Source organism: Acanthochromis polyacanthus, chromosome 19, assembly GCF_021347895.1.
Source record: "Acanthochromis polyacanthus isolate Apoly-LR-REF ecotype Palm Island chromosome 19, KAUST_Apoly_ChrSc, whole genome shotgun sequence".
In the NCBI taxonomy this organism is placed as follows: domain Eukaryota; kingdom Metazoa; phylum Chordata; class Actinopteri; family Pomacentridae; genus Acanthochromis; species Acanthochromis polyacanthus.
Window position 1 is genome coordinate 4,096,466 of NC_067131.1, and position 15,946 is coordinate 4,112,411.

General features: G+C 40.2%; 1 long non-coding RNA gene across 1 annotated transcript; it reads right to left on the bottom strand.

Annotated features, from left to right (window-relative positions):
• Positions 1-446: 446 nt before the first annotated feature.
• On the bottom strand, positions 447-6,798 carry LOC127531093 (uncharacterized). Its single transcript, XR_007937988.1, has 2 exons — positions 6,575-6,798; positions 447-608 (listed from the first exon to the last, which is right to left on the bottom strand). It is a non-coding gene; the product is annotated as an uncharacterized LOC127531093 (long non-coding RNA).
• Positions 6,799-15,946: the final 9,148 nt, after the last annotated feature.

Consider the following 15,946-nt stretch of genomic DNA (forward strand, 5'->3'; position numbering starts at 1 on the left):
TTAATTCCTGCTGTAGAGTTGAACATTTTAACATTTAAATCTATGGGGATTGACTTGCTTTTGTTTCCATCTCCAAGTGGTCATTCAAGGAACTGCAATTTTTGGCTTTGGACTAATTTTTCTGCCATGGAGGTTATCTCTTGAGGGAAACTTGACCTCAGTTTCAGCCAGGTATTACCCAAATCATATTTAGATCTAATACCCAGCCTTTTCCAGTATGTAGAAGTGCTTTAAAAAGCCTGGAGTGGAGCATCATAGTGCTTCAGCTGCAAAATCTTATTTCTACCTCTACACTCCTGTGTTTCCCAATAAATGTTGACCTATGTGGTGACAGGAATGAAGGGAAAGTTATTTTTAACTTTCATCACTGATTGAGCAGGTATCATGAGCTATACCAGAAAAACTGAACATACTTCAGATTTTCACTCAATGATTAGAAACAACAGTGAACATTTCAGGCTTTTATCTTTAATCTGAGATCGTGTCATTCAAACAAACACTCAAATGTCAACATATACGGTGGTTGAGGTGTTCAGCATGCTGATCATGTAATCGTAGCATCTCTGGTTTCAGTGCGACCTCTCTCTCTCTCTCTCTCCCCTCATTTCCTGTCAGCCAATAAAGACAAAAATATATTTTGAAAAGATAAGTGAAAGTGAACCGGTCAGACTGTCTAGGGGATAATGCAGAGTTTTACCTGCACAGAGGAGGTTTTGGCAGCCCCAGTGAGGTTTTAGCTGGTCACTAGCAAGCAAAGTTTAATAACTGGCAATTTTAAAAGATTTGTTTTCTTTAGTTTTGTTTTTATCCAGTTTTTATGGCTTGAGGTTTGAGCTACCCAGTGCAGAATGGAAACGATTCCATCTCAAATGTTGAGGGTCCTTCTGCTCGATCATCTCTGATTTTATTGAAACTGCTTTATCAGAAACCAGGCAGACTTAAAATGGCATCTGTGAATATTTAGATTGATCTAGTACCTCATAAGATGATAATAATAGCAAAAAAAAAAACCCTGTCCACCCACTTTCAACATGTTCTTTTGCATATTGAAATTTGAGACTGTGTATTTCATGTTTCAGTATTCTATACTTTTTGCATTACATTATACATTTTTTTGGTAATATGAACTTTTCATGACAGCTTCAGTTTTTATTTTTAACATTTCAACCCATCCATAATTAGAGATCGTTTAATCTACGGGTGTAATATTGCAGATTCTGAATTACTGACATGGCGACAAATTTTAATGAACATTTCAGGCTTTTATCTTTAGTAGTTCCTCAGATATATTTGTTCAAACAGCCTCAGTTTTTAATGTACAAGTGAATTTCTGAAGGCAGGTTATTTAAAAAATGCTCTGTTGTGGCAAATATTTGATAAATGAAGCTAAAATTTGACAAATATATTCAGAAATATTCATATTATATCCTATGAAAAGGTAAATGAAAGATGGTCGAGTAGATTTGTCCAAAAAATGGAATGAAACTAGACATTATCGTTAGAAGTGAACAGAATCAGTGTAATAAGGTCTGATGATGGTTGATATCGTGCATAGTTGCCCCCGAAAGACCCATTTCTGAGCCTGGGTGCCCTCTTTAATCCTTCCTGACATCTTTACCAGGTTAAGAATCTGAAAATACTCTATTGAGGCATGAACTCGACTGTAGCCGTAGAGAGGGGGATCTGACTGGATTATATTCAACCCACACTTCCCCCAATGAGCCAAAACCCAACTATATACCTCATGATTAAAAAATACAGTCCATTTTAGATGCCCCCTCTCTCTAAAAGGCCTGTAGGGATCAGAGTGAAGAAAAAACTGGACAAAACAAGCAGTCCAAATGAATCTGATGCCAACAACAGTCAGGCAGAGGCTACAAGAGATGTGGAGGAAGTTGTATGCTTTGCTTGAGCTGAAATAGAATAAAGTTCAAGTCATATCGGGGTAAAAGGTGAAGACTACTGCAGGCAGACTGCTGAAGTGACGGTGGAGAGAAAGACCACGAAGTGCTCCACCCTCGTGTCGTCCTGCGGGTCAAAATTGACTCATTTTAAAGTTAAAAAAATGTTTTCACATTGAAACTTGTCCACATTTTCAACATTTTTGGGAAATCTTTGAACATTTTTGGTGGGAAAAAAGAAATGTTAAACATATTTCTTAAAAATATTCACAAAAAAATCAACCAAAATCCAGCAAATTTCACTGATTTTTGTGAATGTTCTTGAAGAAAATAGAAGTTTTACTGATATATATGTAATCACTTTAGATATTTTTAGGATTTTTTTAGGAAGGTTTTTACTCATTTTTTGAAAATATTTACGAGAATTTTCTTGCCACATTTGGGGGATTTTTTAAAACAAAGTTTTTAAGAGATTTTTTGGAATTTTCTTTCTAAATTTTCTGCAAATTTTCAGAAATTTGAGTAATTTTTTTTCTGGATTTTTTTCAGACAGGGAACTATTTTTCAGTGCCTGTAAATGAGGACAACAGGAGGGTTAACATCTGCCGTTGTCGATCTGATTTCTGAGAGCAATCTTGAGAATTTTCAGATCACGAGCTGTATGTAGCAATTCTGCCTTAATTACCGAATGCACCAAACAGTGCTTTCACATAAAGTCAACATCAATAAGATCAAAATGAAAGCGCCTTTAATTTATCTTCAAGTAAGTAAGCGTATTATGTAGTCTTGCTGTAACGTACGATGGCCTGAGATATGACTGGAAGGTTTGGACCTGTTCAGAATGAACCAGAGGTGCTGCAGCGTAAATGTAGATATTCCTAAAGAGACTCAACACTGATGCTTGATAACTCCTGAAATGATCAACACGATAATGACAGACCAGAAAAACTGTGATGTAAAAGAACTGCAAGAACACTAAGCTGCACAGATTCTATAACACTTTGAAAAACATTAAACTCAGGACTATTTATCTTCAAAAATGTCCCCTATAACCTTCTTTACCAGGTTAAAGGCATTAGAGGAGATTTAATTTCCTACGACTTTGAACGTAGCATGCGCACATACAACCTCTTCCTCACCCCCCTCTAACCTCCCCCCTCTTAACATTTACAAACAAACACCCCCCTCCAGAAACTTGCGTAGGACTCGTGAAGTTGCCTACAGCCGCAGTATAATCAATAATACATTTTACCTGTCCAGAAGGAATTTAGCAACCAAGGCATCTGTCTTTAGGTCCATTTGTTGCTTGAGCTGACGCCATCGCCCAAATGACTCGCCAATAATCACTTTTGTTTTTGCATTCTCGCGATCCAGTTGTCTTTTATTTTCTCTGACCTCAGAAAATGACTTTCTTTTACGGCTGGGTCCCCCTGGATCTTTATCTGCCATTATGTAAAAAAAGATGAGCAAAACAAGCCGCCAGCTAACTACGAAGCTATACCAAAGCAGCACATACACAAAACACGTAAGTCCAAGGCGTACGTAATCTACGTAACTAGGCCTGAGCCAGAAGATTTTTGATTGACAGGAAAGGGAGCAAACCAAACGCCTCAGTCCGAGCGCATTGATTGGCTGATGTTTTTCAGGTCCTGCCATGTCCACAGTTTTGTTTTGTTTTTTTAATTCTTTTAGAAACCATACATACAAGTCCACTAAAAGTCAGTATATTCATTTTATGTGAATCAGACAAATTAAACAAAAAAAAAAAAACATCCTCCATAATGCCTTTAAGAATCTGAACATACTCTAGTGAGGCATGAACTCGACTAACCCTAAAGAGGGTGATCTTGGATGTGTGATCTCACACTTAATCTAAGGTTATATTCAACCCACACTTCCTCCAATGAACCCAACTATATACCTCATAATTAAAAGACACAGTCCACTTTAGCTGCCCCCTCTCTCTAAAAGTTTTGAACTCCACCCAGAGGACCCCTGGCTCCGGCTGCTGTCGCTCACACCGCCGCAGTGATGGAGGTGTGGTGGCGGAGGAGGCGGCGGCGGTGCTGGTTGCTGGGGATGTGTGATGTGTTGTGACAGCGGGAGCCAGGGCTGGCGGGCGGTCACCATGCGGCACCATATTGCCGGGCTCCCCGGGGATGAGGGATCAGCATGCCAGCCTTGCCAAGAAGTGCTAATAGGCGCAACACGTCTTGCTTTCACACATTAAGGCAAGCGAAGGGTGACAGATCAGAGCTGTGATACTGCTGCCTGAAAGGGGGAAAAAAGGGGAAGGAAATAAAAAAGGGAGCCACGACGCCCGTTTGCCACGCAGCGCAGGCTAATGATGAAAAAAGTCCCCGAGTCAAACAATACGGCCTCCAATCACGGAGCTGATGCCTGACGCCAGAGATGGAGGTCTGTCCGTCTGCAGCGAGCCACTGCAGCCTTCACCACTGATGCTCAGCTCCATATTGTAACTGACAATAAAGCGCCAAGTGTTGAAACGGGATCAACACTTTTCCAAGAAGACGTCCACGTTCTCACCCAAAGCGGCCAGGGTCAAGTGGGCTGCTCGGGGCTACAACACCTTTGTCACATTTGCCACCAGAACCCACAGCTTGGATGCAGTCCGCTGAGCTGAACGCTGCAGCGTGGAAAGGAAACGAGAGCTCCCGTTCAGCCAGTCCTGTTACTTCCACCTTAGGGGCCATATGCTTGATTTGGCAGGTTCTCAAGCACCTGCCGCTGTTTGTTTGCCTCAAAGATTATTTGGAACAGTTTGCATCGGGTTTGTTTAAATAGCAGAGCGACAGATCTGCGCCCAGTCAGAGCAATTTTCAGATTGTTCCATGAGTTGCTGTTGGGACTAAAACCATCACGCTAATGCAGGTCGGGCTGGAGCACTGCTGTTTGGAGCATAGTTTATCATTATTTTAACAATGTGTGTACAAATGGTGAAGAATGCTTGGAACAAAATCAAAAGGCCTATACATCATATTATTTGAGACATTTTAGAGTAACTCGTGAATCATGTGACAAAAAGTGTGTGGACCATACTTCCTTTTAGATACTTTAGTTTTGAGGCTGTTTTTTGTATTGCTGGTCCATGGCCTGTTAGCTCCAAATAGAGGAAGTCTTAACGCTACAGCAGACAGAAAGCGTCTTTGATGAATGACTGTGCATGACAGTAAGTTTTTATCACCTGATTTCACAGAAAACTATACATTTTCCTGTTATTTCTGACAGATCTGTCCATTATGACTGAACGAACAGAATCCCACTTACTTTATTTCCTTATTTCTTATAATTTTCGCCCCGGTGATTTTCCTTTAAGGGTGCCTACAACTTGTCTACACTGGAAAATCCCTGGACCCTGAATAGTTAGTCTCTAATTTAGTGGCAGTAATTTGACTTTTTCATGATGCCATGAGGTTTGACGAAGCCCTTTTCTCAAAAAAAAATGCTCAAACCACCTACAGTTGCCTGTTCATTTCAAAGTTGACAGAAACTTTCATTCACAGAGCATAAAAGTATGAGAGGATATGCTTCCTCTGGTGCATGCATATGTTTGAGAGAAAAAGAAGGTGGACTGTTAATCATAGCCTGGTTATGCCAACACTGTGAGTCATTTCTAACTTAGTTGGGTCTCTGCTTTGTTGCTTTTTGATCAAACAACTTCTCCAAATCAAACCTTAGTTTAAAGGTGTATCCACATATATCAAGTGGCCAAGTTTAGACAGGAAGACAGTCTTAGTATTTACTGTCCTTTCTTCAATCCGTAGACAATCAGGGGTCTTGTTGCCGTCAGACTATTAAAACTCCTGTCACATCATTGTCTGATTTGGTTTTTGGTGTTAGTTTCATAAGGAGAAAAGCACTACATCAGTTGCCTTCTGAGATTTATCCTTTATTTTTGGTGGCAGAAGGAACAGACTGCCTGTTTTAGCAACTTTGAACTCTCCAAACCCAATGAAGACTGCTCGGTCTAATTTATTTACTGAACTTTTAATCAGAGAAACCTCCAAGCTTTTGTTCAAACGCAGGCCTAAAAACTCGAAAGCAACAGAAGTTTGTAAACCCCAGCTCATTAGCCAACATTACATCCATGCAAAATGGTGCCAATATCGTTTTATTTTGAGAAACGATGAATTTGGGAAAGTGGACGTTGCTTTGGAGTATCATTTCAATATAAGGTAACGTGGTTAAAGCGACTTCATGTGCTGCAAATACTAGTTTTTCCTGCTGATTTAGAATCCATTTAGGCTAATAAGGCTGCAGGTGGAGTGCACTCGTTGCACTGTGGTCCTTTTAATTCATCTAAATGACGTTCACATTGTTTTTCCACACGACTGATTGGTTAATAGGTGTGAGTTCAGTCGACCGAGCCCACTCACTGACTCCATGCAGGGCTCTTTCTGTAGACCTCTGCAGTAATTAACAGTAAAAAGATTTAACAATAGATGTGATCCCTTTTGTGCAAACTGTATCAGATAAACTCCTTTGATAATAACCCTCTTTGCCTTTCTGTCAGTTGATCTAAAATCCGTTTGTGGATAAACGGAAGCAGCCAGGTTCTAAAATCTTCATCTCAGATCAGAGGAGGCAGATTAATGACCATATTTTAGGAATAAGATCTTAAAAAAAAACCCATCACGTGTTGAGTATCTTACCTGAAGCATTTTGGTAGTTTTCATGTCGATTTTTCCATTTGGAGTCCCGTCTTTCTTGTCCTTGATGCCAGGTTGAACTCTGGTACAGTGAGTCAGATACCGCTGCGACATGTCAGCGGCTCCCTGTTCCTAATCAAATATTAACGTCAAGGCCAGTGCGAACAGTAAAAGCTGCTAGCTCGTAGAACAGCTGCATTCTAATACAGACTGTACTTACCTTCTAGCATCCATCATTAATGACGTGTTATGGATAAGAACATGCTAACATGAACGTGTGTGCGCTATACTGAGGAACCATAAAAAGCTAAATGTGTCACACTGGAGTCTGGAAGACGTCCGAAGCTTTGCAGCGCAATGTTAATGCAAAAAAATATGAAAATGAAGTGAATGATTTATGGAGGCGGCAGCTCACCTCTGACTCACCCCTGATGCTTGACCAATCGGTGGTCCAGGAAAGGTCACATGACTGGGGAAACACTTATACTCAATGGCTGTAATTGCAGTATATATAGTTTAGTTGTAAAAGCTGCAAGAACAAGCTGAGTTTTCTTATTTTGGTGGTTTATTAGAATGCAGTATAAGGCCAAGAGTGTGTCACCACCCTGTTGGTATCTTAAGGGGGAGGTAGCCAATATTTCACACATTAAATAGTCATAAATCTGCATCCCAGATACATTGTTTATCCACTTTAAATAAGTTGTGACTCTTCAGATTCGTCCTGGGACCCTTTTGTGGGGTCCCTTCACTTTTTTAGGCAGTTGTGTGGTTCTAGTTTCATGCTACAGTTTTGGGAACAACTATTCTTGCTTCAGCATAACAGTACTCCTGTGCACAGAGCTTCAACTGTTGGAAAATGGTTTTCCCAGTTTGGTTTTTGACAAATAGACCTTCCCAGACCCTACTCCATTAATAGAAGTGCAAGAAACACTTAGATCTTGCAAAAGTACCAAAACAACAGTGCAGAAGTCATCTAATACATGCTAAAGTCAAGCATTTTTACCTTCACTTGGGTAAAAACATAAGCCGTTAAAGCAACAAGAGTGATATTGATCATCATGTTTCATTGTTTACATGCTGCTATTGCACATGAAAAGTGAGCAGGCTTATATTTTGGTGTTGCGCTCTGTGGAAACAAACAGTGTTGATGTTTTTACACATGAAGGGACAATGAACATTTGAAAGCGTTGTTGCATTTGAGAATGCATCCAATGTGGCATCTCAATAAAATTAGGCATGATGTGTTAATTCCACGTCAGGAAATATATGATGTCACCTCTAATGAGTTAGATAGCCCACATATATCGGTATCAGCTGATATCGGAATCGGAAATTGAGAGTTGGACGATATCGGCATATCTGTTACTGGCAAAAAAGCCAATATCGGACATCTCTAGTCTCAGGACAAGTAAATGTACACAACAATTGCATGCTTTAGTGCTTTGTATGTGGATTATTTGAAATTTGATGGGTGGGACGTAAGATATCCTCCAATTGTGGAATAACCCACATGTCTGTAAAGGCCTAAAACGAAAAGAGTAGGTTGTTATCGCAGTAAATGAAGGCCCACATATGATAGTGAGAACATGTCTGTGACCAAACGTAGCTATAAGAGACTCTCTCCTTCTTCTTCTTCTTTAATCAAACAATTAAACACAAAGCGCTGTGTTATCTCTTTAGCACCATTCAGTAAAACCTCACTACTGGGCATCACCTTCTCACTTCAGTCTGCCTCCTTGTTATTCCACCATCACACCTTGACAAATAGACTTGACTGGCAATATTTTTCCCTCAACCCTCTCTATCTATCCATCCCTTCATCCCTCCCTCCCCCCCCCCCCCCCCCCCCCCCCCCCCCATTGACGCCTGCAGTCCCTGGGGCCATGCTATGCCTGCTGAAGCGCTGTGTTGTGAGCGAGCGCGCTGCCTGCCATCAATATGGGTGAGTTACAGAGGTCAGCGGTTCAAACGCAGTTCACCGCCTCACGCCGACACTCCAACCCAGCGCAGAGTGTTGGAGCGTGTTAAGTGTGTGTTGGGGAGAACGTGTGTGCAGATGCATGTGTGGATGCGTCCTTTGTCCTTCCACGAGTGCATGTGTGTGTTTCTTGGCCCGCGTGCTCATCCACTCAACCACAGCACCGAGGGGTTTCGATCCCTGTCCCGGGCTTTCTGCCAGCCAACATAATGAACATGCTGCCAGTGGGGCATGTGGGACAGCGGCACTGATTCCTACTTGAACAGCAGGTGGTGAATCGGTGTCTGATCAGCTGGATCGCTGTATATAGCTCAGTCAGTGAGAGGGAAATGTCACAACAATCAATGCACCGGTCATGTTGCTTAACTTTTGAGGCAGCAGCTTTGTGCACAGAGCTGCTGGTCTTTGGTTATAGCAACAGGGAATCGTGAAAATGCAGGTTGCAGACAGGAAAATGGTGAGAAACGTGGATGAGATCGACCCAGCTGTACAGATTGTTGCAAACTGACTTTCACAACTATGTACTTTTTGCTAAACCACGCTTGACTTGGATTCATAGCCAATAAGGATTAGCTTAGCGTGCTGTCCAAGCTGTGTGCGACTTAGAAATCACCTTTTAAGCTGTTCTAAATTATCTTAACATACACTTTTTTACATATACACTACTGTTCAGGGTCACCCAGACGATTTCCATGAAAACTCACACTTTTATCCATGTGCTAACATAACTGCGCAATCGTTTTCTAATCATCAATGAGCCTTTCATCACCATTAGCTAACACAATGTAGCATTAGAACACAGGAGTGATGGTTGCTGGAAATGTTCCTCTGTACCTCTATGGAGATATTCCATTAAAAATCAGCTGCTTCCAGCTACAATAGTCATTCGCCACATTAATGATGTCTGGACTGGATTCATCATTCTTTTCATGCTATCTTCATTGAAAAAAAACTGCTTTTCTTTCAAAAATAAGGACTTTTCTAAGGGACTCCAAACTTTTAAACGGTGCATTGAACTCTGTTTGCTCATAACTGAACTTAGCAGCAACAAAAATCGCAAAAAGGCCAAATGCTTTACTTAAAACCAAAACAAATGAAACTAACAGGTCTGAGATTAGATTAGGTGGCTAGCAAGTTATGTTGAACCTAAAGTCAGAGTTTTCTCTTTTAACCTGCTGGATCACCATGGTAACCTGCTCTGAGGGATGTTCAGTTCAGTGCTTGTTGTTTAAATCTTCCACCAGAAGCGTCTCCTCTCAACAAATCTTCTTCTGAGTAATTTAGATATTTGCAAATCTGATCTGTAGTTTCAATAGTGCAAACTCTATGCGTTGTGTGATCACAGGGACCTACATGATTTCATTTAGTGATGCAGAAAACGCGTAGATATGTTCTTATTTTTAGTCCTGATTTGCTGCCAAGTCTGTTTTACACCACTGGTAGTGAAATTAATAGAACACAGATGAGAAAGCTGACCTGTGCGAACACACCTGGTACAAAGATTCATTTATCTCTCATGAATGCTCAAATAGAGGACAGATGGAAAACACGGTCATAGCAGCTGATTGAGGATATTCTCAGGAATAACCTGGAGCAATTTAGAACTTATACAATACTTAATGCAAGATAATACTCTGCATGTGTCCTATTTATTGTATTTATTGTGTTTGGGCAGCAATTTCCTGGCGGTCAGAACAATGGGGAGACAAATAAAGTAACCTTGATTAATAAATTGATATTTATAATGGAGAATATTTCATCCATAACATTGATTTGCAAAGCTAGAGTGATTTCCACAGTTTTCAACTCGGATTTCTCTCATGCATCTTGTACAGTAGCAGCACTTTAAAAAAAAAAAAAAAAAAAGTTCTTAATATCTCTTCATTGTACCAACCTGCTCCTTAAATAGATGCTCCCCATCGGTCCATTGGAAAAACCCTGTTCTTTTGTGGGTGCATGCACAGAAGCTGGAGAAGAAAACCTGGTTTAAAAAGAAAGTTGCTAACCATCCTTGTGATACCCGTTATCTCTGACTGGGGTTTTGTTGAGCCGGCTAACATAAAGAAAACTCGTCTATGTTGAATTTGCTTGATGGTACACCGCTCTGTAGATTCTAGAGGGATGTTATGAATTCATGTATTGATATATTTGCTGCCTCTGAGCTGGTTAAACTTCTATTATTGATCTTCTTGCTTCCTGTACTTGCCTGGGATGCAGTTTATTATCGTGACATTTACTTACTTGTCTTTTTCTGTCATTAACCAACTGAACCATCGCATCAATTTACATGCAACCCATGAATACTATCAGTTAACTGGGTAAATAGTAGCTCTTGTTCTTTGTAGCTGAGAATTATCAATCAAATCCCTATTTTAGGATCATAACGTTGCCCGACCAAATCCCTTAAAACCCGTGATCATGATAAGTCCTGCCAAAGAAAGTCAATTGAATGAACTGTTCTGGATATTTTCATGTCCTAGTTTGTCAAAAGCTCAGTTTTTCTCCTACAAAATAAAATATTAAACCAGTTTTCATCCTCACTGGAGATCGTTTTGGGAAAAGCTCGTTGTTCTTCCATGCACCGGCCGGCACCATGCGCTGATGGGAGAGTTGCAAAGGACTGAGTGAAACTTGTAAACTTCTAGAGGGACTAAGTCACTACATGAAAACTACATCCTTTTCACTCATTCCTGTAATTGAGAAATTTCAATAAGTATGTAAACCTGCTGAGAAGAAACACAAGAAGTTTACACCTCCAACTGTGGAAACAAATCTGGCTGCATACTTTGATGGAAACCAGTTTCCTGGACATCTTATGTAAAGTTTGTTTCTGATATGTCAGAGAATTTCAGTCACACACATCAGCTTTTCCTCATATGATGGTTAAACTACTGCGTGGTTGTGAGCTAAATGGACAGCTACTGCAGCTACAAATCATCGTGATGCAACTGGAAATAACTGGTTTTAATTGTAGCTTTGCCATTCTTGTGTTCTGTCTGGAAATATTTTTAGTTTCCAGGCGTTCAGAAGGAAATTGAGGACATTAATTTTCAAATTACAGCCTCGGAGTGAACCTGAATGTCCACCAGGAATCTGAGTTTTTGCCAAGTCAAAATGATTTTGGAAGTTGAAGCATTTTCTTGCGTGGTGGTGGCACCATCACCTCCAGGTCCTTTGGGAGCTCCATTTTTCTCCCACTGTTAAAAACTCGCTAACTTTATTCCCCAAAGTGTTGTTGACCAACACTGGAGCTGCCCACTGCTGCTCACACTTATAATGGGTTAAATCCAGAAAATTAACTCCCTCAGGGGCTCAATAAGGATCAAGGAAAACTTTAAACCAAGAACTTTGCACACAGTGAGGACATTATTGTTAATTCTGCACGTTCTCACATTTTTGCAAAGTGAGGGCATCTTTTGGACACTGTGGACGTAGTATTTGGAGCTTGAGAACATCTGTTGGACAGTGAGGCCTTTATGGCTGATGCTAAGGACGTTTTTGAACAGTACAAAGCATTTCCTGGACAGTGAGGTCAGTATTGACGATTTATGATGGTCAAAAAACTTGTGGACGCGAATGAATCTGGGCAATGAGGAGTTGTTTTTTTTTTTTTTTTTTTTTTGAAGGGTTTGGATTTGTTAGGAGCCAAGAATGTCTTTTGAACACTGATCACGTCATTGCTGATGAGATATTTTTAAAGTTAAAGCAGCTTTTGATGTTGAATCACAAAACAAAATAACATTTACATGATTTGTTTGAAGTTAAAATTCAAAAGAGGTTCATTAATGCGAATTAAATGAACAAATAAGTGGAGTCAGAGGCCACAAATTAAACTTTTGCATGTTTCTTGAAAGCCAGTTTTACTAAATCTGTAGCCATGGTCCACTTCCACATACACTACGATTTAAAAGTTTGGGTCACGTAGAAATGAAGATAGCATTAAATGAATGATAAATCCAGTGCAGACATTGATAATGTGGTAAATGACTGTTCTAGCTGGAAACGGCTGATTTTTAATGGAATATCTCCATTTCTAGCTACCATCACTCCTGTGTTCTAATGCTACATTGTGTTAGCTAATGCTGTTGAAAGGCTCATTGGTGATTAGAAAACCCTTGTGCCGTTAAGTCATGAAATTGTCTGGGTGACCCCAAACTTTTGAATGGTATCTTATAGATTTGTGCACCAAATCCAAGAGATTCAACTGAATTAAAGCAGCCAGAGGTGATTTGTGGTTCTGTCTTTACACTGGATTTCAAGACAAACCTCATATAATCTGAGGTGACTGCCGTCGGCCGTACTGTGGAGTGAAGCAGGGAATGATGCTGTGGTTAATGTGGTTTATGTGGCCATCTAGTGGGCCACTGAAACACTTCCCACATGGACAGAAAACAGGATGGAGAATGTTTTGTTTCGCCTGCATACGGGTGAAAACGCTGCCGACAACACGCAGCTCCTGAAGCGATGAGTCAGAAGAGCTCTGAAAAACTCCAAGCGCTATTGTTTTCAGTTTCTGTCCAAACTGAAAAACCCACTGTATGCAAAGAATCGAAGAAAAATGTACAGTTTTTCTACTTTAATTCACCCCGTATCTAGAAAAGTCCCAGTGGAACTTGCTTAATGTGCATTTACTGTAAAAATACAGGATTTACTAGGAAACAGCTTCTCAAACATGCAATAAAACTGAAACTTCTCAGCGACTGCCAACAGACTTGACTCAGGTTTTTGTTAAACTCTGCATAGAACCTCATATGTTCAAGTTGCTTGAAGTTTTTCAACTGTTACTGCTGGAAATGTTGGCCATGTTGACCACCAGTGCTGCTACCCTCTTTCAGAATCTCCCTGAATGCAGAGAGTTAAAAAAAAAACAAAAAAACAATGCTACTTTTATTCATCAGCTCTATCTTTCAATCTCTGGTTCTAAACTTCTTTGTGTGCTGGTTGAAGAAAAGGTTCCTACTTTGAGATCAAAGATGGCTGATAAAGAAGCATCAACGTGATTCATCTCAAGTATAAAAGCGTTTCTCGGCTCCTGTAGCTCATCAGTAGTGATATGAAGCATCAGAAGTGAGTTCATTTTGAAACTTGTTTGTGTTGTTGAACTACATTCCATTAAATTTTAGCTGGTGTAAGCCTCAATCTCAGACATTTACAGTCTGAGTTGCACTGAAAATGAAGAAAAATAAAACTTTTTAATGCATTGGATATTTTTGCATTGAAGTTCTTCATTCCAACAATTTATGATCTTTATGACTCACTGATGAGACTTTGCATTTGAATATCATAACATTGATCCTTATTTTTTTTAAAATCTGTTGCTAACCTGCAGTAAATTAAAGTTAATCTTCAAAATGCACAAATTTTAACTACAGTTAATGACAATTTTCTAAACCGTAACCTATCTGCAAAAGCAACAAGCAAGAAGAATTACTGGAAATGCAAAAATGATAACCAAAAAAACCCTTGACTTCTAAGAATTGTGTGTGTGTACATTGATGCATGCAGCTCCTGTGGACTATATTTACAATATCTGGGGCTGCGTTTGTGTGTTTGGGCGTTCTTTAAGTACAGACGAGTTGTTTTTGATCAGAAAGTGCTGCTTTTCACCACTTATTGACTGAGTGCGTGTGGTTTTTCTCTGTTACTTCTCTCTGCACAGCATCTGCTGCCTCTATAGCTGCTCGCAGAAGTCGACCAGGGTTTGTGGTTTTGTGGCCCGGATGGGTGGGTGCATTTTTCTTTTTCCTGAGGTACTCTTAAGCATTGAGGTTAGCGGCACAGAGCTAAAGATGTAGGAAGCAGAACTTTGGTGAAAGGAGGTCGGCGGCTGAAGGATGGAGGCCGTAGAATTTGAGGTAAACAAAACGGCCTCGAATTCACAGAAAACGACGTTTGCGCCGCCGTTCTCCACGTCGGACGCACTTCCAGTAAACTGATTGATCTGTTTTGACATGCTGTCGTCTTGGTGACGTGCTCTGTGTACAGTTGCACAAACGGTAGGCCTCGGAAATGACAGATATGAGCTGCAGGATGGTGACAGTGAAAGAACCCATAAATATATACTTGGAAAGTCGTTGCTAGCTTCATTGTATGATTCAAATGTGTGTTCGTGCGTTAGGGACTGCTACTTACTTCTTTTATTTTGAAATGAAGAGCCAACAAGACAGTAGGTTTCTGTTATTATTAAAAGCAGCCTTCCATCCTGCTCTTTTCAACTCAGTATTTCTCTAATCTAGGCAGTTAACGTTCAGTAATCTGCAATAACACAATTAGAACTCCATTATTATTTACTACACTGCATATTGATTTTTTTTTTGTCTTGGCACAGTCACATTTTTACATTTTCTACCTTTTAATCACTAATTTTTTAACTTATTTTTTTCCACAGGCTAAATTTCGAAGACCTGAATGGGAGCAAACTATGATTTCCCCTCCGATGATTAATAAAATATGTCTGATTATCAACGAAATCCTCATTTTTCTTATTAAAGTTACAATTTGTTAAGTTATAACTGGCCAAACTGGGTCTAGCGGTCAGTGTGTGGGATTATGTGAGGGAAATTTTGCAGGATAAGAGTTCTGTGGTGGAAAATGTCATCTAAATACGTCTATATAAATACGTTTATATCTGTATCCAACCATCCATCCATTCTCTATACACCGCTTTATCCTCATTAGGGTCGAGGGGGGCTGGAGTCTATCCCAGCTGACTTAGGGTGAAGACAGAGGACACCTGACAGGCCAGCAGTGTGTCACAGGGCTACATGTACAGACACACCATCACATTCACACCTACCGAGAATTTAGCGTTACCAATTAACCTCAGCATGTTTTTGGACTGTTGGAAGAAGCCCAAGAAGCCAGAGATGCACAGGAAGAACATGCTAACTGCATTTATAACAATTCCGGGAGTGTGGGCATGCAAACCAGGGATCATCTAGCCACAAGATGGCTAACCACCAATGCACTGTGCAGCCCTGTATCTGTATTTATTTATCAGCTTATCCATATTCATCAATATCAAACACATACAAATGTGTATGCAGAAGTTATTCATAAAATCATCCAGTTATTCATCCATTTTCATGTTTTTTTTCTGTATAAATACGTGTGTTGCATGAATCCTACAAAATTCTGCAGAATAAATCTTCATCTTGAACATCTGCGGAAGACGTGGATGGTATTTTATCCACTTTTTGTCCTTGTATTTCTTTGCTGAAGTGGACTGTTTGTCAGATACCTGCAGTTCATCGTACCAGCAACACCTGCGTGCTGTTAAAGAGAGAGATGAGTGTTGTTTTCACAGTCGAATTTGGCTCCTCGCAGCAGCAGCTCTTCTGGCCCGACTGAAACTAACATGATTACTGCTCTCCAGGACTCTGCTGGCTCCTGCAACC